Source organism: Strongylocentrotus purpuratus, unplaced genomic scaffold (assembly GCF_000002235.5).
Source record: "Strongylocentrotus purpuratus isolate Spur 01 unplaced genomic scaffold, Spur_5.0 spur5_scaffold_6, whole genome shotgun sequence".
Classification (NCBI taxonomy): Eukaryota; Metazoa; Echinodermata; class Echinoidea; order Camarodonta; family Strongylocentrotidae; genus Strongylocentrotus; species Strongylocentrotus purpuratus.
In genome coordinates this window covers 9661565-9685316 of record NW_022145612.1, presented here as the reverse complement: position 1 = coordinate 9685316, position 23752 = coordinate 9661565, and the positions used below count along the sequence as shown (strand labels likewise).

General features: G+C 36.5%; 1 long non-coding RNA gene across 1 annotated transcript; it reads right to left on the bottom strand.

The window, feature by feature from the left end:
* Positions 1-10644: 10644 nt before the first annotated feature.
* LOC115929957 lies at positions 10645-12035 on the bottom strand. The gene is made up of 3 exons (XR_004066763.1): positions 11876-12035; positions 11293-11436; positions 10645-10758 (listed from the first exon to the last, which is right to left on the bottom strand). It is a non-coding gene; the product is annotated as an uncharacterized LOC115929957 (long non-coding RNA).
* Positions 12036-23752: the final 11717 nt, after the last annotated feature.

Below are 23752 nucleotides of genomic sequence, written 5' to 3'. Positions count from 1 at the left end.
AAATCGAAACAGTATCAATTCTACTTTTCTTACAGAGTGCGTAGTAATGGTGAAATTGATGTAGCACCCTTGGTAAAGATAATAGACTCTATTGAGGTCGATAGAATTATAGCCATACATAGTCACATTATGCCTTTTCTTCTCCCACTTCCCATTTCATTGGTATAGAGGCCGCCCGAAGGTATGTCAAACAAACAGGGGAGAAAATGCATTATTTCAATACCGTTAATGTAGCGAAAGACTACTGCGTATGTCGATGAATAGTAATTGAAAACAACACTTTTTTTCCAGGGGGATGTGATGTCTTTTGCATGTACATTTAACTTTCACTTTGAATTTTGAGAGAGAAAGAGAGAGAGAGAGAGAGAGAGAGAGGGAGAGAAAGAGAGCGAGTAAAACTTGTGGTATTTCATTTCAATGCAAAATAATTGAATATAATTATAAGTACACTAGTTTCTGCAGAAACTACAAAATATACCGCTTATCTGCCAGAATACGATGTGACAATAATGTTACCCATTACCCAAGTGCATACTTAAGCCCCCCCCCCCATACTCATCTTGCACGTCTATGGTAGAACATTATGTGCTATTAAACATCATCAATGAAAATGAATTCTAATGTGTATCAAGAACCATGTCGGTAGAATAAATAGATTGATCTACGAAACTGATAGCACGAATCTCAGGGTCGACCATCAGAGACAGCTTGAGTGAACTTTTACGTCAATTTTATTTCCACATTTCTACAGTATACATATTATCTATATGCTGAATTAACATGAAAGCTTGTCTTATTATGATTTTTTAGCACACGGTCTTTGGAATAGCGATGTAGTTATGATAATTAGTCCGTTGACGATGTATGTCACCATTATATTAGAATATGGATGATATAATGTACTTGATATAAGATTAGAGATAATAACCTGCTCTCCAGCTCCAACGAGAGATGTTGATTGGAAGATGGAGAGTGGTGTAAGAATAGGCAGAGAAAATATGACAGAAAAGCATGAGTGAATTCAGTTCAGAATATGGTATTTGGTGGAGAGAGAGAAAGAGAGAGTTAGGTAGTGTAAGAAAAATTAATGAAGGCGAAGGAGGGTGGGGGAGACAAGAGAGAGAGAGAGAGAGATAGAGAAAGAAAGAGAGAGAGAGAAGGGGAGAGAGACAGACAGAAAGAAGAAAAGGGAACAAACAAGAGACTGAGACAAAATATCAAAGACAGAAAACAAGATAAAAGTAAGTCGGAGGAAAGGGGGAAAGCAAAAGGAAAAAGTAAATTGTGTGTTTCGGAGACGCCATAGAGAAAGTAAAGGATATACATCACAATAAGATGATTCCACGTTCTTATACGCAACTCGCATATTGAGCTTTCATAATTATTATTCACGCGAGATCTACGATGAGAAATAGAAAAATAACCACTACCCTCTCAACAATATAAAATCACTGAAGCAGTGATAGGGAAACAATTTCAGCAAATAATTGAGATTAAATAGCCGTCATTCTCACTTCAACTGTTAGATCAATCTCTATTATATTCCTCAAACATAACTCTATCGCAATTCTTGACTTTCCCCCTCATTCTCTCTGGTATGTCTTCTGGATGGAGGCACGTATTGTATTGACGGCATTAATTTTCGGTGCCACGTCCGCTAACCCGTGGCTGTTTGATGACGGGTTTAGCTGTTAATTATTCATACCTGAATAGATTGGCCGCCTGTTAGATAGGCGAGATCCAGTCATGCTTCTATGGCCCTATCATCAGATCATGCCGATTTATAACAAGCCAGAAAATCATAAAAAAAGATAGGCCATTATAATTACAACCATTCTCCCCTTTTATTACCCTAATTGTCCAGGACCCGGGTGAATTTTGTAGCTTCGCGTTCCAAATCGAACTGCCTTTCTATGTCTGAGTGAGTCTTTCTATTCCTCTAAATTAACGGTAAAGTTATAGTCTTGGATTATTTATTTTTTTAAAAATAGGCTACTTAGTGATGGTTTGAAATTATTGAGTGGCAAATGAGCAATTGGATTTATATAGTACAGGGTGAAAGTTAAGGAAACCGTGAAATTTAATACCAGAAAAAAGCTATTCCATAAAAAATCCAATACCATACACATTTTAGGGCAATTGCCAATTTGATTGTAATTTCTTTAATAATGACAAGATAAACCCCCCTTTTTCCCCCGAAAAGTATCATCTTCTTTATTTCTCGATGAGACTGCCCAAAGACTGCCTTACTCCCAATTGACGCGAGGCGAATTTAATTAACACAAGCGGAGCAGCTAGAATTTTCCTTGGGAGGGGAAAGGGGTGGATACATGTCTGACGTCTTTCTGTAGCTGCAAATAAAATGTTGTTTTGGAGCATAAAATAAAATGAATTAATAAATTCACCTTGCAATCTAAATTAATCTCACTCTGTGAAGCTGAAGTTATTAACCGAAGTGTTTTCATTCGTTCCTTAAGTGGTATACTAAAACTTCATGTGAAATCATGTAGTGCAATATATGGTATGAATTAAACATTAGGTCATCAAGGATACGAGATTGTATCATTTATCATTTCCGTATCAACGCACCATTATCATGTCGATGGCACAGGGAGAGAGAGAGAGAGAGAGAGAGAGAGAGAGAGAGAGAAAGAGAGAGAGAGAGAGAGAGAGACATAAACAGGGAGAGAGAGGGAGAGAGAGAGAGAGAGAGAGAGAGAAAGCCGTGGTGAGGGAGGGTTGGAGGAGGTAGGGATGAAGTATGGAGGAAGCGAGTATAAGAGAGCACGTATATAAAAACGACATTGCAAGTGGAAATGTATTTTTGTACATTAAATTTGTCATGATAATTAAATTATCATGAAATATGAATAAGTTCGGATGTTAAGGATCTGTTTTATTTTTAAAAGGTAAAGTGACATGACGGCGCTGAGACATGATCCAAACAAAACTAATAATGCATGTATATTTTCGAGCTACTTCCGATTCTACGAAGTCATGGAAAAGGTAAATTTAAATGTATGCTGGGTGTCCTTTTAGAACGTCCTTCTTTTACCTGAGTTTGGTTGGAAAAGAAACAGCACAATTTTACTTATTTCTTCTGTTCATGGTGTATCAAAGAATAAACCAACAAAATCTGTTTCCCATTAACAAAAATAGGAATCGTCCAATTGACTTAGAAAATGAGACTTTCTTGTAAAGTGCCCCACTTCAAACACTGAGACAGAAGAGACGTGACACTGTCGGAATATGAATGAATTGTGAATATATTGCCTAGGTTACTTGATTCTCCCTAGTATTTGACATGAAACATTGCATACATGTGTCACGGCATAATTTTACGCAACGATATGACTTTGTTGTTAAAGGTTGATGAACATGCTTGTCATCAAAGTTTTCAAAAGTTTGACTATTCGATTTCTGCAACTTGATATCTTTTGTCAAGAAGAACTGTAAACCCATCACTCACAAATACTGAAATGATTATTGTGAAAGTCAATAGAAATGATAATAATAATAATAATAATAATATTGGATTCTTATATAGCGCACGTATCGACCTTGCAAGGTCTTCAAGGCGCTCCAACATTACCCGGCTATGCTAGGCTGCCGATTTCGACGCTCACAGCATTTCAAGAAATTCCTTCCTCCGGGTACCCATTTAACACCTGGGTGGAGAGTGGCAAGTGTAGATCAATGTCTTGCCAAAGGACATTAGTGCCGCGGCGGGACTCGAACCGCGGACCCTGTGATTCACAGTCCGACGACTTATCCACTACGCCACAACACCTCTAGAAATTGATATAATAATGAAACCTTTAATTAATCTTAATGAGAGCTTTTTTCCTAAGTTTATTTTGCTAATATCCAGGAGTACATGATTAATTTTCACTGAGGCTGTTTAATCTTAGCAGAACGATAACGTAAAAAGACCGTTGTAGTTCGCTAGTGAATATTTTGTGAAATATAACATCCGAATTGTGAATCCTATCCAAAAAGGTGTAACAAATTAAAGCGGCATCTGTAAAGTTGGCTCGTGAGCCATGACCGTTAATGCATTTTCGTAATGATATTTAGCTAAGGTGGGTTGAATTTGGCATAATTTGTTTGACGCAATCGGTGCTTTTAATCTATTTTCTAAACAGCATACAGTGGTAGACCTCTGCGGTCGGTATGTAGACCGTGCCGAGCTAATTTTACAAATGTATTACGCCTTTTCTCATTAATTGCATTGTTGAACGCGCTTGAGCGAACATGTGCCGCTTGTTGCTTTGAAATATTGAAACGGAGCGATTGCCAACAGAACATGATATGAAAAAAAATTCTAAATAAAGGAGCAATTGTTTTGGAATAAGATAACACAAACGTAATGGCTTTTGACCTACATTCATTGCCTCAACCCAAACTTGGTACAAGAGGATTTTGACAATACTTTTTGAAAAGCCTAATGTTCCGTCATTCTTGGCAGCACAGTTATGAAAATGGTGTAATTAGACAGGATATTAGTTTTTCCTTACAATACAACCAAATTCAAGTTCACACAAGTTATTACTTCTTAATTAGAAGCTACCAAAGTCGGGTAAACTTTTTTTTGATACGCACTGTATAGTGCAGCGGGTTGGGTGCTCACAATCATAAAAAACATGAACACATACGGACAGACGAAGAAACAAATGGGCAAACAAACAAACAATAAGGAATAAAAGGTCCTCAGCAATAAAATCGACATCTGATTGAAAAATTGAAAACAAGTGATTAAGAATCTGTTTTAACCTACCCATGATTTAAGATAACGCATAAGAGTTATTCAGCCTTGATCGACCAACCAACACTGACAATTGCCCATTTTAACCGAATTTGGGTAATTATGTGCCCATTTCCAATGCTAATTCGTCATTTTGATCATTGTGCGAACCTCGTGATGAGCCATTTTATTTACAAAGTTTATCTATCGCATGTTTCTGATTTCCACAGCTCAAACATAAAGAAATTACATAATATAGAATCTATTAGATCCGTTGTTGGTCTATGAGACGTTGCTTATTCTCTCATCATATCGCATTTTAAATGCATTCGTCTATATGATAATCTATTTGAGAGCTATGAGATCAAGACTAAATCTAAGTAATATTTAATACTTCTCACGCTTTAGTTGATTTTGTTTTTAATGGGTTAGGGGATAATTAGGCGGTAAATCTTATGTGTTATCATGTGGCCACCCACAACCTGTCATTAGCTTGCGACTGATAGTTTCCTCCTTTACTTTAACAATAACGATTCCCCCGCACGGGCGGATCGAAGGATGGGGGAGGGGCGAGGGAGGGGGAAGTTTTCCAAAACGATGTCTGTTCTTTTTTTCAGAGAGAAACAAAGAACTGAACAAGAAGAACAAAAATTCTCCCAAGATAATAGATAACGGATACATTCGAATACCAGGGGGAAATTTGAGTAGTTTGGTTTCTGTTTTTACACGTCAACTATGGGCGCCTAGCCTGGAGAGGGCTAATGGGACTCCCACAATCATATTCCTGGGAAAATTGATATTGCCAATATGCGATTCTATTCCCGGCATTTTTTCCTTCCATTTTGACACTCAAGTCTACGAGTTGATCAAGTTTCCATTAGTGCAAAAATTTCTCCTTGAAGTATTGGTCAAGTAAAGAGAGTCGTTATTTTGTGATATTTTTAAAGAAAAGATCAAAGTATATATCATAAAAAGTAAACTGATGATGCTAGATGATTAAGGATTGCCATCATAGATTTTTATCATTAAGAATAAATGAAACATTTACTTTGTGTTAAAGGGGGTGCACATCATTTTCTATATGATAAAGGTGAATCACATCATATTTTATTCAAAATCATTATTTACTAAGGTATTGTCGTATAAGAATCTCATTACGTGCCATTCAATTCTCCTGTAAAAAAAATCAGACAATATTTCTCTTCAGGTAAAAGCAGCCACCGGATAGTTAAGAACATTCCTTTTAAAAGCTTACGTTAGCAACAGAGCAAAATAATTACAATGAATTTAGATGCAGAGTCATTCATCTTGGCTCCAGGGGAATATCAAAATAATTATCGTGCTAATATAATATATGTAAAAATATGCATCGCACTTTTTAATTTTAACTTGTTGACTGGAGATTAAAGTATTTAATGAAGTTCAGAGTCAAAGTAGACACATCAGTTCCATTTCAATCCGAGCAAGTTTTGTAAAACTCCTTTTTTCAGTAAGAAATTCAATTTTTTGTGGAAATATTTGAAATAAGATCATTATAGAATGAACTAAACAGGGTCTTTTTTTTAAAAGCGTTTAATCATACATATCTTGATTTACAGCAAACCAGCCTTCAAATCCAAAATGTATCCGCTTGACTGAAGCTTTGTGAGAAGCAGGGAAAGAGAAGAATTGTGTACACGTAAAAGCGCCAAATAAGTCTAAGATCGTTAGCATAATGATAAACACTTCCACTGAAGATGGCGGTATGCTATTTGCTTAGGAGTCAGAATTTGCCCAGGTTCCTTTCAAAATGGCATTAGCTGCACTATTTCCCCCAAAAAACAGTTTCATCTATTCGAATATTAAATCAAGGTGAGAAACTACGATTCTCCCCCTTTTTGCGAATGCAATGATTAATAATGTCGTTCTTTTTATTGGAAGACAGAACGGAACAATGAGCGCTTCAAATTGATCAACATCAAAGATGTGTTGAATTCAAATTTCGAGAGTAGGGTGAGCGACTTATCATTTTTTGCGCTTACTGGAATTTATTCCCCAGCTATAATTTAAAAAGAAACTTTGTTCCAATCTTAATAAATGTAATTTCTGGTCCATGATTAACGAAATCATGATAAGCATAATGGGGAAAAGGGACCTTTCTCCTACAAATAAGATTCCTTTTGGATTACTTGGAATCTTTACTTTCTGCATTCAGTACAGTTCAATTTTTTTAGAGCGAACAGTTTTTGTATCCTTTGTGACAAACTCTAAAACACCGGTGCTTATTAGAAAAAAATATACGGAAAGAAGTAATTTGTGTTCTCTCAATTAAATTGCTCTTTGTTCTTCACAGCAATGGTCAATATCCGCGACACTTTTCGTACATTCACTCTGGCGTGATTATTGCACTCTGGGAAGAAAAAAAACGAAGCGAAGCGAAGTTCAATATTCCCTGAAGAGGCGCTAGGCCAGTGACTTGAGTCAGGTACTTGTCCTCCAACCAAAAATAAACGGACGTCATGACCGGAACAAATACCCCCACTTTACAGGTGTCACTGACAATCATCCAAACGTGTCGCCCCTGAATGATGTCATAATGAAGAAGCTAGACACGAACTCACGATGTCAATCAGATAATGATGTAATTAGGTGACGAATCGGTTTCCATCTCTCTGTTGGTCTATTCATGGTAGGTCCATGGTCTGTTCGAGAGTTGTATGTAGTAGCCAGCACACACGCGGGACCGGGGACTACTCGGTGAAAAGGGTCTTTATAGGAAGAAAGAGAGAAAGAGGGAGAAAAGGAGAAAGAAGGAGAGAAGGAAAGATACCAAGATGGGGAGAGGTACCAATAGATACAGAGAGAGGGAGAGAGCTAGAGGAGAGATAGGGGAGGGGGTAGAAGAAAGGACCTATATATATAGAGAGAGAGAGAGAGATATATAATACAGAGAGAGAGAGAGAGAGAGAGAGCGGATGGGCAGGGGAGGGGAGGAGAGAGGGGGAAATAGAGGCAAGATTTAGGGGGAGAGAGAGAGAGAGAGGAAGAGAGAGAGAGAGAGAGAGAGAGAACGGGTGGGCAGGAGAGGGGGAAATAGCGGTAATATTTAGGGAGAGAGAGAGAGAGAGAGAGAGAGAGAGAGAGTCTGAGAGTGAGGGGAGAGAGAAGGTATCAATATCGAGGCGGGGCGCGTCTTATTTTTTCGTACCACGGCGAGCCCGGATTCCTGTTTTATCATGAATATTCATTAGGCAGGGCCGGGGAAAGTCTCGATTCTCTTGAATATTCATGTCTGATCGAGGCATGCGCAGCATCGAATATCGTGTGTAACAAGTACGTTGGATTAATGGCAGGCCTATAATATGACATAGAAAAGCAATGTCATGGTCATTTAGATAATACAGTCATAAATGCTGTGTTTAATTACTAGTAAATGCCAAAATGTCAGTATCGGTAGACAAGATATATAGCATATATTTCAAGTAAGAGTCTTGATAGGCAATTTGTGAATAGCCTAGGCCTACTTTTCTGAGATTAATGGGAGTCTAGTTCTTTTCATGAATTGGTAAATAATCAGTTCTAGGTTTGCTTTTTAAATATTACAAGCAGAGGTTGCATTATGGTATTGAATATGTGATACAGTATTATAAACTGTATAAAATAGATAACAAGAATAGGCCTACATACAAACATTTATCAAAAATAAAATACTTGTGTATTGCACTTAAATTATTTCTATGATCTATGCTCACTTAACTGCATAAGGAAGAAAAGGAAGAAAGAAAAATGGGATTAGAAAGAAGAATAACAAAGTTAAAAAGTAAAATATATATAAATAATAAATGAATGGAAGAAATAAAGAATACGGAATAGATACCAAGGAAGAAAGAAATAAATTGCAAGAAAATTGAAATGAAAAAAAGAAAAATGGAAAGGAGCAAGATAATATTGATACCATATCTTCAATCTTGTTTTCTTTTATCTTGCCTCTTGTTTTTGTTTAGGCCTAGCTACCATTTTTTCCTTTCCTTTCTCTTTTTCTCTTAAAAGTTCTCTTTGGTTTCTTTCTAAAATAATGAGGGAAGGGGGGGGGGTGGGGGACTCGATGATAATTCATCATTTGAAGGTTTACAATGTGAAGTCCACGAGTTATATGCACCCACTGAAGAAAATCCATGTACAGGGTTGCTGCAGGAACCCCAGCACCCACAGATCCCACGCATGATGAGACAAACTTGAGAGAAAACTACACATTCTTTCACATACATTGAAGAAAAAAAAGAAGAAAAAAATCCAAGATCGGTTGAACTCTTTTTGACCCCTCCCCAGGACGTCGATCAATTACATGTATGTGCCCCCCCCCCCCAAACTCTGCTTACAGCCCTGGCGATAATTACCCACTATTCAAATCTGACAGGTGCCCCTTTTTCTTCAACAAATGCCCCTTTAACTTCATAATAAGTGCCACTGTTCCATTTTCATAAGTGCCCCTTGTGATATCTGATAAAAGCCCTTTCATTTTTTTTTTTACTTTGACACGCGTCCCCTTAAACTTTCTAACAAGTGCCCTTTTACCTTTTGATATGTGCCCCTTTCCCTGTTTAATAGGAGCCCCAACCCCAACCCTTTCTCATAAATGCCCCTTTGACACATGCCCCCTTTTTCTTTTTTTTATAATTCCCCTTTTCTCTCTTTCTCTGTCTTTCGAAAACTATCTTCTGCAAGGTTTGTTCTCTTGACTGAGCAACCTGTTGCAATTCCTTTCTGTCTCACTTTCAGTCGTACTTGTTGCCACTCATTTGCATTCACTCGTTATCAACTACCATCAACCATTCCATATTCACTCCATTACTGTCCACATTTCAATTTCATTCTCTTCACTCTCCCTTTTTGCAGCCTTTCCAGGAGCTTTGCTAGAAGTAGAACATTTTTAATGTAGAGGCCAGAGAAACCGGAAAGTATGTTAATCATTTTATTCAAATATCTAACTTGAAAAAAAGGAAAGTGAAACATTGTTTAATTACAATATATTGACATAATTTTGTTAAAGAAAAAATTTGAATTTAACACTGGAAATTTGTAATTGGTTTGCCAGCCCCCCCCCCCCCCCCAAAAAAAACAACCTCAAAACACAACAGTGGTACCAGGGTTTTTGTTAGGAGGCCCATGTACTGTATAATTTTTATTATTAAGAATAGTTTTCTCTTTTTTATTTAATAATTTGACATTGGCATACCGTAAATTTCACCAGGAACCCCCCCCCCCCCCTCCCGACACTGCCATTACTTCTACCAACAGTAATGCTATAATTCAAAATTTCACTTTCTAAATACTTCTAATATAAACATATAATCATATTTGTACAGAGGATAAGATAAGAGGATAGCAAGCCCCCCCCCCCCCCACTTCCTGTTTTCTTTAGTTGGGAAGCATCGAAACATGATTCTATGAAAGCTACCAGTTTGGATACGAAAAGCAATGAGGATTAGCAGTTTCCATATTTAATGCATTTAGAGTGTTGTCTTTCAAACCTTCTTACATACAATACTTGAAGTAGCAATAATTTCATAATCTACAAAACTTCCCATACAGAAGTCCATAGAGGTAAATGAATTTTAACATGTATAATTATAATCAAAATATCATTGATTAATTCAATCCTTGATATAGACTGATAGACCTTTATCAATCAAATTTGAAGGAGAATCTTTCTGCCCAGTCCTCAGTTTCATCCTATAAGATGGTAGTTGACATTGTTAGAATTTTAATGTTTATTTGTTGAGGATTAGTTATCTTTAATTATTTGAAAGTCGACAAGATGATAAACTTCATTAGCTTTATTGAATGTAGTATTCTACAAACATATAATACAAATAACAAATAAATATCATGTAAATATTCCAGTTTAAACCCATCTCTATTGTGCTTTTTCATTATATGAGGGTGGCATCTTTAAGACGTAGTCTCGTGTAGATATCTTCTGCATCCATCACTAAAGTTGTAGCCTAGTTTTCAGAAAAAAATATAACCCAAGTCTGTTGAATGGAAAAATGAAATAAGATATAAAAAAATCAACAATGACTAATAACATACACCCTGATACCTGCTCAGAAAAAGGAAGGACTGAAATTCACTTGGGGTTCTAGTGGGCAAACCTAAACTATTTTTTGTACAAGACTAGTTTAAATACTGACCGCATCTTAAATTATTACTGATGATCCCATTAAGACGATAGGCCTGCTGGAGCTCGGATCAGACAAGGTATGAAATAAGTAATACAATGTAATACAACTCGTGCTCATACCGGTAATTGAATAATACTCGGTTAAGTATGGGACATAAAATGACCAAACAACTTTGACCAGAGAATGTACTGGAAATAATGCTACTGAAACATACGTAATGTAGACTTATATTTCATCTATATTGACATTTAATTTTTAATCTAAATTACAATTGTGATATTAAGTCAATTATTCTTTTACAAGTCAACTGACAATGAAAAATATCTGTTTTAGATCTATAGTTTTCTCCATGACATTTGTTCCACAAAAATTTATTGGGGGTACCTTCATGTATATTAGCACACTTGCTCGTATGAAGTGTAGTAGGCCCGCATCTCTAGATATGATCCCGTCAACATCTGTTCTTTGTTCCTCTCCTGAGTTTGCAAACCAGAATGCCTTTATCATCCACTGTAGAGAGGCATCATCCTACATGAGAGAAAACAAAGTAGGTACATGTACTTCAATTAAAAACTGATACTGATGGATACATATCAACCATAATACATCCTATAAACAGACTTTTATCAATCTTATTTTGTGTTCTTCTTCATCTTCATTGCTCAAGAAGTGAAAGTACCCCTTACAAAAAAAAAATGAGGGGTCCTGTGTATACCCTACATGTAGTGCTTACAATGTGCATTTGATATGGCTCTTCTAAACACAGGACCTCCTGTAAATAAGGACAAATTTTCCTTTGTAAACATAGAAAGAAAAGACATCAATATTTGTATACTAGGTGCAGAACTAGAATAAAATATACCCTCCACTATATATGCTTGCAATGTCAACTTAGTTCCATTTCCTTTTGAGTGAATTAATAGGTGGTCGTTTAATATGTGTGTGCTAAATAACCTGATAACTGTACCTGCATGGGACTTTCTGCTTCATCTTGCAAATATAAGAGATGTTGTAATGTCCTCCTTCCAGCTCTTCAGTTTCAATCTTTTGGAACAAAAAGAAGAAGAAAATCAATACGACAATCAAGGCATCCCTTTCTCCTTAACAAAATAAAATAGATCTAGCATAATTCAAATTAATAGATATTTTTATGTCATGGTTGGCCTTAATTTAATTATGGTGTGGAAATCAACATTCCTATTTAATGAACCACAGTACAAAGTAAAACTAAATGGAAGATTTAACTTGTGCATCAAACAGTGGTTTCTTTGGCCTATGAACACGAAGCAGTACTAAATAGAATTAGTTTATTATAACAAGAAGAGGTGGACTACATACCATATAAGCAGAGGCGGCGCTCCGAGAGGGGGGGGGGGGGGGCAGAGTGCCCTCCCATTTGGTCAAGTACCCTAAAAGTGCCCCTTTTTGCATAGGAAAAGTGCCCCTTTTTACATAGGAAAGTGCCCCTTTTACTCTGACAAGTGCCCCTATTAAGTTTTTAAAGTGCCCCTTCCCCTTTTAATAACTACCCCTTTTAACTTGGATAAGCGCACCTTATATCTTCACATGTGCTCCCTTTCATTTTTAATAAGTGCCCCTTTTTCTTATAAGTACCCCCATTTAAAAATAGGCAATTTCCCTTCTCATCTATGAAAATAGTTCCTTTTCATTCTCTTAAGTGCCCCTTTTCATCTCTTGTAAATGACCCTATTCACTTCTGAGAGATACTTGTTTTACTTTGACAAGCACCCCTTCCCCTCCTAGTCAGTACTCTTTTCATCTCTTATGAATGCCCCTTTTATTTTGACACGTCCTCCTTTTCCTTCCTATATAATGCCTTTTTTCCTTATAAGCACCCTTACCCCTTATCATAATTACCGGTATTACTTTTCGTCTTTGATAAATGCCCCGTTTATTGAAACAAGTGCCACTTTTTCTTTTTAATAAGAGCCACTTCCCCTTCTCATTACCCTTTTAACAATGATATGTACCCTATTTCCTTTCTTATAATGAACCTATCCCTTTTTCATAAATGCCCCTTTTCACTGCTTATAAATGCCCCCTATCAAAATCTGATGGGTGCCTCTTTTCCGTCGACAAATGCCCATGTTCTTATCATCCCTGGTGCATGCCTCTTTGTTTAGGTGTAAGAAGTGCCCCATTTTCACCTCTGATAATTAGCCTTTGTACTTTGACACATGCTTCTTTTCTTTTCTGATAAGTGTCTTAACCCTTTCGATAAGTGTCCCCTTTTCCTCTCATCATTAAACGTGTCCCTAATTTCAAGCGACTAAAAGCAATTTCCCACAAAGCTCGCTCGCTACGCTTGCCCATAGTTATAGATGTTATAATTATGTAACTTATCACAGATCTATTCAGTCTTCCGTTATGAGATTGTGCTTATATAACCCCATCAGGATTGGGTTTTCCTCTTTATAAGATGTAATTTTTCGCACTGCAAGCCAAAAACTGCAAAGTATGATACTTAAGCAATATCTTAAATGCTGTATTAAGAGAAACAAATATTGAAATCATCCCTGATAATGTAATCACAAAATAGGGGTATATACCAATGTCAAAAAAATGGTATATTTTCCCTCTGAAGGTGCCCTTTTTTCAAGAAAGTTTTTTTGTTGGTGCCCCCCCCCCCCCACTTTGGAAGTTGCTCCGCCGCCTCTGCGTATAAACATAATTGTCGACTACCCTAGGGGTCTTCTCTTATACAACGTCCAACAAAAAATAGATTTATCAAATGAACTGCACACTTTGGAGAAGAAAAAATCTTTAATATAGGTCTAGATCTAGAAAAGTTATGACAACTTGACAAGCACACTGGACACACACAACATCTGAACATTAAATAAATGAATCCTAGGTCTAGTTTGTTTGTTTTTGAATATTTTTATTAATAAGTTCCAGGTTAACGTCTAAATGAAATATGGTTTGGAGCCGTTTGATTATCCATGGTCACAAACAATTTTGGTCTAAAAGTTGACACGCACCAATGATGCAACTGAGCGAACGGATAGCACTTAGGATCTAGTCTTAGTATAATACTAGTATAGCCAACAGAGTCGACATCTACTAAAGATATAAACAAGAATTAACCCTCTTGGATTATTAAAGAAATCATACTTCATAGATTATTTTAAGGTGTAACGTTAAATCTAGATTTAAATTCAATGGATGATTGGTGAATTAGATTCACGATCACGATCAAATTTGGAATAAAACCTGATCAGAAAGTTTTATCTTGATGCAGATGAGCACCGAAATTCCCCAACGTGGGCCTGCCGGAACCCCGGGGCTCTAAAGGGTGACATGAAGGCAAACCGCAATCAAACTACTTCACGACGATGAAAATCAAAGTGCAATTTCAAGAGAAATGTTTTCCTAGCCTTTTCCCCACAAATCTGTTGAGAACAGTCTCAAAATGTAAAGAAATTACAGTAGATCACGAATTACAGCTTTTTCAAATTAATGACTAAATTCTCTTAATCTACTGATATTTCAATCAATTACTCACCCATAATGCATTCTCCGTGAACTAAATCTTCTCACTTTGTGCGAGTATAGCGCGCGTCGTGCATTCCCACCTCGATATGAATATTTAAGAGAATCGAGACTTTCCCCGACCCTGCCTAATGAATATTCATGATAAAACAGGAATCCGGCCTCGCCGTGGTACGAAAAAATAAGACGCAGGCGGGGCAGCAGACGCGGATTTTTATCGAAGTGTCTTGTTCTACGAACCACACTTCAGCTAAAGTTCGATGCGCCCTTGCAAGCACTATCGACGGCGGCTTGGAGCATACAAATTTTCCAAATTGGGGATGAAATGTACTTCTTTAGCAACTCGCTTGTGTGTCAAGTATACATTCCATATTACTGATATTACTACTACTACTAATGCTACTACTTATAATGATAATAATAACAATAACAATAAGAAAAAAGAAAACAAATAGTCGAAGGATAAACATAGAAGAGTGAAGAAAAAAACATGAGAAACTTGTTTTTTAAACGCATTGATGAGGAGTTTATAATGTAGGCCTAGTAAAAAACAAAAAAAATTTAACCATCTTTTATCTGACTATGGCAGTACAAGAAAAGGAGTTTTAACCGTTTGCGAAGAAAGAAATTTCTGGACTAAAGTATAAAGTCTGCGTTCATGAATGCATATTATACCATCGCCCTATGTGACTGGTGTTATATGTCTTATATGCATGACTAGATTAAGTAAGAGGTAAACATGTATATGGTCCTCAGGAGACATCTGTAATTGAGTTCCAATAAATTCACAGCGTTCTGCTAACATTTCAAAAAACACAATTACATCACAAACATGATGAAAAAAACGACCCTGTATTTTTTCGTCCCCGTCCCGATCGAACATAGGAAGAAGGCAAATATCAGTTGAAACACACCAATAAATAACGATAAAAGACAGACACAATTACGTTACGACTGTCATTGACCTACATTGTGAAGAACCCGAGAGATGGTTGTAGTAACATTAATATTCCCGAGAGGCTTTGGTATACGTCATGCACTCGACCGTGATCACGCCGAGGCCATGCACGTGGAGCGCAAGAATTCATGATAGTTTCATGGCTTAAAGGAAATAAACGTCGCTATTTAGAAATGTTGTTGATCAAAGTCTGAATCTAAAACACGTTTGTGAATTATTTTAGGATAGCTCATCTAAAAATCATATCGGCCGAGGCGAACTGTTTGAGATATCACAAGAATTATAGATTTTGAATTGACTAAGGTCAAATCGGATGCATTTGTTCATACATCTCAAGGCTACAAGGATAAAATATAAGAAAATATCGAATCATGCAATGAAAGTTTTTATTTAGATGCTGCTTGTAGGTATCGGCATGCATGGTGATGTAGATATACAGTAGGCTTGCGGGTGCACCATGTGTGAGAGAGAGAGAGAGAGAGAGAGAGAGAGAGAGGATTGAGGAGTCCTGACAAGGACTCTCAAGCAACATCTCATAATTCACAAGATTCAGAAGAGTGTTCCAAACTTCAGAGAGGTTAGTCGTTAGTCCTTTCTATATATATTGTCTAAAACGTTGAATTGCTCTACATCTAAATTCCCATCTATTTCTTATAATATATTTTAACTTAATAATTATTAATCAAGAACTTTGCACAATTCTCATACATGCCCAAAAGATGTTTTGCAGTACATTTGGACACACGGGCTTGGCATTCCGTGAGCCACTTGAAACATAGACATCCTATATTATAAGAACTCTGCAACAGATTCTTGCAAAACCTTTAAAAGGGCAGTTTACGTTTTACAGGAAATAATATCTAGTCATAGTACAAATAAAGACACGTTTCGTGCTCATGATTATTTCGCCACGATTCAGATATTCGTTATTCTTTCATTTTCGAGTGATGTGCATTTTTGGTGAAGTCAAATCTCGGAGCGTTGGAGCGGTAAGGCGTGAGAAATACCGCTTCCGTCGCCCCGTCCATTTGTGATATTTGCTCATCGCCTAATGAACTCGTAAATTATACTAATGGATCTTCAAAAATACGTAGCTCCGTCATCATTTTTGTTTTGCTCTCCTCTGCTCTTAACCTCATACCTGCACTTTTGAGCATTTTTTTATAAAGGTGGGGGCAGTGACTTGATGAATTCAGCAATCATATATCTGGTTTCAGTTGTTTCCAAAGACAAGACATTATTTCTTCGCTGGACGATAGTTTTATAGATGGTCATATGGATAAAGACCACCATCAAATAAGCCTTTCTTTTCTTGTGTCCATCAATTTATAACGTGACACAAGATTTCTTAAAACAGTAACCCTAGAATTACCCTAGAAACAAAGACATGGTGAAATCTTGAAATCCGTCATTGGATAATTTCTGAAGTATGCTTTGCTTGTTCGTTTTTTTGAAATATTGTAAATCATCATTGGCTTACATCATTGTGCTTATACAAATATAAAAATAGCTTCAGTGCATGTATCGGGGTTTTCAGGATAGAAACAAATCTGGATAACTAGAGTTTGGTTTCGCTTAAGACTAAAAGTATTTCTTAAATCCTTGAGCTCAGTCATCACCACGCATTTAAATCGAGCTCGTGATTATTCTCAAATTCGTTATAGCTCTACTTTCACAGTTGTTTATCAAAAGGATATCCCACCTCCATAGCGAGGAGACACTACGCCCTCTACAAATACCCTACAACCATCTATTTAAAAGATCAGGGAAACGAAAGGAGCGATAGAAAGTGAAGAAAAAATGAAAATCAGAAAAGGTATTCATCACTGTATGGAATATATCATCAGATGGCGCAATCTTTCATTCGAAGAAAGCAAGGTTAATTTTTCGTATCAGCATCCCACACACTATGCTACATACACTAGAAAATACTCGACATTCTTCAATGTAGTAACTAAGGATGTGAATAATGAAAAGCGAATGTTTGTATATGTATTTCTTTTTTCTTCGCAAAATAATCCACCCCCAAAATCACCATACCTTCATGAAAACTCATGAATACAGGTATTCCATTTCAATTTAATTTCATAGCTAACATCTCGCTAGGTCTATGTTTTTAAAAGGAATGTGTATTACATTCTAATGTTTATCAAACGTACGTCAGCTTAAAGGTATAGACCAGTTTTGGAAACGCCCCCTCTCAAAAATCTTATTACCAATCATGTGAAAGAATATGTTAGACTAATACATGATGATACAAAATAAAAATGTTTTCTTTTTTTTTCTCAAGGGGGGGGGGGGGGGAGAAGTGTTCACCCCCCCCCCCCCGCTTATTCACCGGCTGGCTGATACGCCGCTAAATATGTTCTCACGAATTGGGGGGAAATAGTGCTCCTTACCCCCCCCCCCTTCCCTTGATTTTTGATTTATGCTAATCATTTTCTATATTATCCATTGAATCCTAGTCGACTTTCACTAATCTACATGTATGTCTCTGATTTTCCTGCTTTTATTTAAATCAAATAATCACCTTAAACGGACTCACGCTTGGGTAAAAGTGATCATGCACACTTGTTTTCTAAATTTTACCCAACTCTATTTAGAGTGTTGCTATAAACATGAGACTGCCCTCGAAGTTAGAAAATATGTAACTTACAATGATCAGGTATTTCGATGCTTTCTGTTTTGTCTTCACCGATTTGAGGTAACATCCATGGTTGACTTGCTTCAGAACCAAGCTCTAGGAAACTCTTCTGTAAAGAACCTGTAAAGCATAGAATAACATATTCATCAATAAACGATGGAGACACAGAAAATAAAGGAGCGATTTTTTTCTGTAATGAACCTGCAAACGATAGAGAAACTCTCTCATTAGCGATAGATTATAATGAAATAGGGTATTTGTTAGCGGGTATCTCATTGGCTAAAAACGTGTCAAGTGACACTCAACAATTTCTTAGATGTATCCGAGCGTGCAATAATACACAACTTTTTACCGGGCTTTTTTACGCGGTAAAATGCTTTAATTGACTTTAGATATTGGTGTAATTTGTATCATTTCATAAGGGAAGGTTAAATCGAACAAGATTATCGAAACTTATTTTTATCAATTTTAAAACGGTAAAATACTGCCCCACTTTGGCACTTGGAGAGCTCTCCAAACACTGCAGGGATTTATGACGTCACGCAAGGGAGCAAATTAGTATAAGCAGACGATGCCCCATAACAATGCACACGCTTTTGAGTGTTTGTCTTGTCGTCTCCTTTTCACTTATTTCCATTATTTCACTAGTGTTATTTTAAATGTTTGGTCTGTTGCCTTACTCTACATTTCGGACATGTTTTTATTTTGATGAAAAATGCAGCGTTTGACAAATAACAAAGGAATCAGATGTAGTTTCACTTGGGCTTGTAACAAAAACACCATTGTACATTAAGATGCATACAAGCCTTTCATACAAAATAAAACCAAATAGAGCATGCACTATTTGTATAGTATGAAATAGCAGTTACAGATATCAAGCTGTGATAGGTCGACAGCTCGTCACGTGATGTTCATTGCGAGGATCGTAATTAGCATATTTCACTCCCGGTAATTGTTGATGTTATATTGACCATTCAGTCAATCGAGTATATTTGTGCGTCATATCGTATAAACAACCTTGCGCGCACTAGCTCGTACCTATTGGATCAAAGCATAATATTGCAATTTTCCTTGACTAAAGTGTAATCAAGGCTATTCATTGTTGGTCCGCCCACAAGTTATAGTTTCCCTCGTGATCAAATCTTCCCTCAGTGCTGCGCGTTTCTGAAAAATGATAACTCCTAGGAAAGATATAAGTCCCTTTGGCGGTCCAAAATGTCTTTAGATTACACTCCCTACCAGCATAAAAGTGAAAGCAGAAGTTAGAGGAAAAAGGATAACGAGAAGTACAACCATAGTGTTCTCTGAAGGACCCGATATATGAAGTATTATTAAGTTACAAACATGTTTGTATAAACTGAAATGTTTAACTGAATTAAAAATCAAATACAGACGTTCTGATTATTGTCTCTTCTTTTCTGAAGCATCATAAAGAATATTGAATTTTTTATATCCACTTAAGATCAACAGGGCTATATTGCTTTATTTGCTATTACGAAGAAAAATAATACAATGGACAAACCTATTGAAAGAATACCGCCTGAACATGCATTCATATTGACTTCATTTCTCAAAAGTATTAGAAGCCTGTCCTGAAATACTCACTCACATCATATTCCCCATAGGATATGACCCCTCAAAGCTCAAATTTACTTAGATCATGGGCCTATGCTTAGACCATCGAACTCAAAGGGGTTTTCAGCCTTACCATGGACCTGAATGGCCCGACCATATCTGTTTGGTTTAGACCCCCCTCTCCTCCCCACCATCCCAGAACCAAGATTTTACGAAATCTAGCCTATGCACCAACTTTGGCAATATGAAGTAGTGTGACTAGACAAATCACACATTATCACAAACAATAAATATTTTCAGACACCCCCTAAAGCTGCAACAAACGTGTAAAAATCCTACATTTAGTGTTTCATCTCAACAAACTCTACAAATGTACTAAAAACAAAAACAGAAAAGGACAAACAAGAAATCGAATTAGACTTAATGCAAGCATGGGTTTCTTCGGGACTGTCAGTTTGGAGGTTATGTAAGCCCCGTGCAACCACTTTCAATATTTTCTTTTGCTAGCACGATTATGCCTTCCAAACACATATACGTGAGTGTTAAAACAAATACGATATGGGGCGCCCTCTATGCGTTTACACGTTGTGTTCATCTGAAACCAAAACAAACGAGCAGAAAGAAAAAAAGGTTATTCCCTTCCCTCTAGGCTTACGGACTTCAATTCATCTCACGAAACTGAGACGAATTTGAGGTTGAATGATGGTCTTCATAAATAGGACTTCCCCTCCTCTTGCTCGACCTGCGCTGTATTGACTTGTTATTTGTGTGAGTGTTTATTTTAATATCAAACGGTATTTAAGTGATTCGCACAAGGGGCATTAATATCTGAATTATGTATCATACAGCATTAAATATCACTGTTAAAGTGATGAAGATGACGCTAGAAATAGTCATTAATCCGCAAAATAGTTTTCATTATCAGAGAGCTATTAAGTTGAGTTTTTGGTTTAGAGGGCGCTACAAACAATCTTTGTTTGGGTGAGTTAATGAAAAACTAAGTGTCAAATTTGAAAGAGCATACAATTTAAATGAATGGATTTATATTGAATTTATATGAATTATTTCAAATGAAGAAAAAGCATTTATGTTGTGTTCATGCCAGAAGAAGACATTTTAGAAAATCAAAAAATAAGTGGGATTTTACAGTGTGAATAGTTCCCATGAAAATAACAAGAATTCGTTATAATATAAGGAATGCTAGTACGAGATTTTGTAAAACCGAAACTTGATTACGCTGTGTGAATAGGACCCATTAAAGTATAAAACACAACAGATCGTCTCAAGTTAAGATGGAAGAAGCAATTTCAGTGAATGAAACGAAAAAGATTTTGTAGGGTGAATGTTCAATGGAAGACCACAAGGGCCGTCGAGGATACTTTAAGCCCCTCTAAAATGTTGGAAGCCCCAAATATTGATAAAATAATACATAGTTTGGATTTTTTGTTGTATTCAGAAAACCTAACTTTTGTATTCTTTCATCAATATTCGACTTCAAACACATTTGTTTTGAAAATCCTTGCAGAAATGTGTTTTAAATGACATCCTTTTTGTACAATATGATGCAATATAGGTGCAATTTTGCCATCAAAATGTTGGGGCTCCCAAAACTTTAGAGGAGCTTCAAGAAATTAAAACAAAAAAAGTTTGCAATGTGAATGAGGCCCATGGAGGATACAGTACGCGAGGACACTCGGCCATGATCTCTGATGCAATATATTTGATCTGGGAGAGGAGACTGCAAACACTTCCTTGAGGCCATTCAATCCATCTCGGTAAAGGAGTGCACTAGCTTCAAGTGATCCAGTGGGAGTTTCGGTTCGTTCTGGCAAACTATCAATTTCTGCCATGACTGAGTGCCAAGTGTAGTATCAACTCCTTCATGAAGGGCAAATCGCATCGAGTGTATAGTAATCTTCTTAACTCGTATTGATATTGTGTTCCCTTACAAATTTCCATGGATCTAAAAGTAATTTTTCGTCAGAGATTCATGCGAAATGTATATCGAGTCCAATATTAAATTAAGACAATTTAGAAGCCAACTGTGAAGTACTTCTGAAATTCAAACCTTTTTCGTTTATTTAAAATAATTCATATAAACTCATGCGATATCAAAACATATTTAGTATCATATGAAAGGAAAAGAATAGTTATTTTTGGGTCCCCCTATATGAATATCGGTACATATTAATATCTTTTATAGTTCCTGATATCAGTTGAGCCATTTTATTTATTTTTTTTTGGGGGGGGGGGGGGGGAGGGGAGGAATTAACTGTTAATTGAGATGTTTATCAGTGATTAATATATCCGTTGCAGTAAATTCTACAATAAAAGCACAAACGAGACGTAACATAGGAATAATATGACAACATTACTGTCTATCAAGGGGGTGGCGACTTGGGGGCTGCTGCCCACGTTAAAGCTCCAGGCCGAAAAAGATACTTCATTTTCTAGCTGCCCATCGACTAAAGACAAAAATGTATGATCGATAATATCATTTTCTTTTACTACATTACATGCATCAAATTCGCTATGGACATCGATACGTCTTTTTCTATACTGGTTTATTTTAGAACCTTACAATTTGACCGAAAATATCATATACGGATTATTGAGTGTAATTATGTTTATGATTAGGATCAAGTTCGTTCATACCAGTTGTAACGATGCAATTTTTGCTTCCTCCGCGCTTCTTCATTTTAGAAGAGAGTTCAGGGATTTTCTGACGGGGAGGATATAATCCTGCTGGCGGAATCATTAGGTGGAATATTTGTTTGGGGGTACGTACTGTGTACATACTACATACCAAATCAGGCTCGACCGGGGAGGTATATTTGCCCCTCCCGTACCCCCTTGAATACGCCAATGCAATAAAGTGTACTTCGTGAACTTGATCCGTCCTAGCCGAGATCATATTCCTGAGGATATAGTTGAGTCGGATGTAATCCCTGATATGTAAACTATTTTTGAAACATGAAATTTATTTACCCATCATCCCATAATCCACTCCCTCACTTGATAATTTTTTATTTTTTATTTGTTTGGATTGAAGTAGGGATACAAAAAACGTGTTTTCCTTCTTCTTTATTTTATACATATTTCATGATTCTGCAAAATAAAGCCTAAAATATCTGATTGATATTATAAAGCCACAACTCAAAATTTAATTTCCGTTTTCCTGATACACTGAAAGTTTATACTTATCCCTAAATGCCTATATCCTATTTATCTAATACACATGATAACTAAGTATTATGTATACTTTAGGAAGTATTACTTGTTTTTGCAGTTTTTTGTGTTGAGAAACTCTTGGTAAATTTGTAGGGGTGGACAATCGAGGATCTATTTGATGTTTGTCCAAGGCGTTTGGTGTTGTCCTGGGTACTCAAAAAAAAAATCCACCACCACATACTGTAAATTGAACTAGAATTCGCTGGCTAATTGCAAAAATAAAGCAATTACAATCTAACTTTATGGTATATAATCAGCTTTAAAACTTATTTCTTGAACGATTGTGAGACAACATGGTAAAGGGGGAACAGGACAGAACAGCAATTCAACCTTTGCAATGACGACCTTACGTAATATGAACATAATTCTAATGAGACAATCAATAGGGCATTATTTTTCGAATATAGCTGCGATCCTGTTGAATGCAGAAATAAAGAGAATAAGGACGGCGATTAAATACATCGCACCATTTATAAGAAAGTTATGAGTGTTTAAAATAAAGGAGATCACTAAATCCATGCAAATTTCAAAATGGCAATTTGATCAGTGGATTGTGACGTAGTCACGGCAACTCTCCCGGTTGTCGTGTACAAAACAACAAAACATTTCCCCCCCCCCCCCCCCCTTAGGGCACTTCTAAACGTTTATTATGGATACAATATTATTACAGATCTTCCACACACAAAAAATCCTCCTGAGCAATATTTCTTTGACAAACTAACATTTTAGCAATTTTGTGTGTTGGATCAAACGGAGGAGTCGTCCACCACCTTATCACAGTGACATTACCGATACAGCCAATTTGAAGTGCCTATACGTATAGCGATTACAACTGTCAAAATGCCTTACTTTCTTATTTTTGTTCGATTTTGTCTAAACGTTTACTAATCTGCTTCTCCATTTCTTAGCTTTCGTTTAAAGTA